Source organism: Octopus bimaculoides, chromosome 1 (assembly GCF_001194135.2).
Source record: "Octopus bimaculoides isolate UCB-OBI-ISO-001 chromosome 1, ASM119413v2, whole genome shotgun sequence".
In the NCBI taxonomy this organism is placed as follows: domain Eukaryota; kingdom Metazoa; phylum Mollusca; class Cephalopoda; order Octopoda; family Octopodidae; genus Octopus; species Octopus bimaculoides.
The window spans coordinates 8,975,452-8,976,137 of NC_068981.1; the positions used below are offsets into that span (position 1 = coordinate 8,975,452).

The window sequence follows — 686 nt, forward strand, 5'->3', positions numbered from 1 at the left end:
GCAAAATGGCTGCTCCTGTGGAAAAATTTGAAATTATCATTATTATTACTATATGAAAACTCACAGCTTATTTTGCTGCGTATGATGGAAAGTTTCAGCTGTCCACACCCAGCAGACTAAGGTGACATTTGTTTAATGGTCATGCTTCAAGAACCCTGCGAAGAATTCTTGCAGTTCCAAGCAATGTTGATTTTTGTAGGTGTTCTGCCTTCACACTTGCACCAATCTTTCTCAGCCATGTTGGTAGTTGAGTGCTGATACTTCCAAGTGCACCAATTACTATTGGTATCACGTCTACTCTCCTCATTGACCACAACTTTCATATTTCCCACTTCAAATCGTCATAGTCAATCAGTTTTTCTTCTTTCTCTTTGATCCTGTTGTCACCAGGACATGCTATGTCGATTATCCTGCATGTTCTTTCTTTTTTATTCACCACAAAAACGTCCCGTTTCCGATGTCTGGTCAGGTGATCGCACTGGATCATTGTATCCCATAAGATTTTGCAATTATTATTATTATTATTATTATTATTATTATTATTATTATTATTATTATTATTATTATTAAGGCAGTGAGCTGCCTGAATAGTTAGCACGCCGGAGAAAATGTTTCACGGTATTTCGTTCGTCTTTACATTCTGAATTTAAATTTCGCCGAAGTCGACTTAGCCTTCCATCCTTTTG

At 37.0% G+C, this 686-nt stretch overlaps 1 protein-coding gene across 1 annotated transcript in view; it reads left to right on the forward strand.

The window, feature by feature from the left end:
- Nucleotides 1-686, forward strand: part of LOC106869958 (sodium-dependent multivitamin transporter) — a 96,045-nt gene that overhangs the window by 92,414 nt on the left and 2,945 nt on the right. The window lies entirely within an intron of this gene.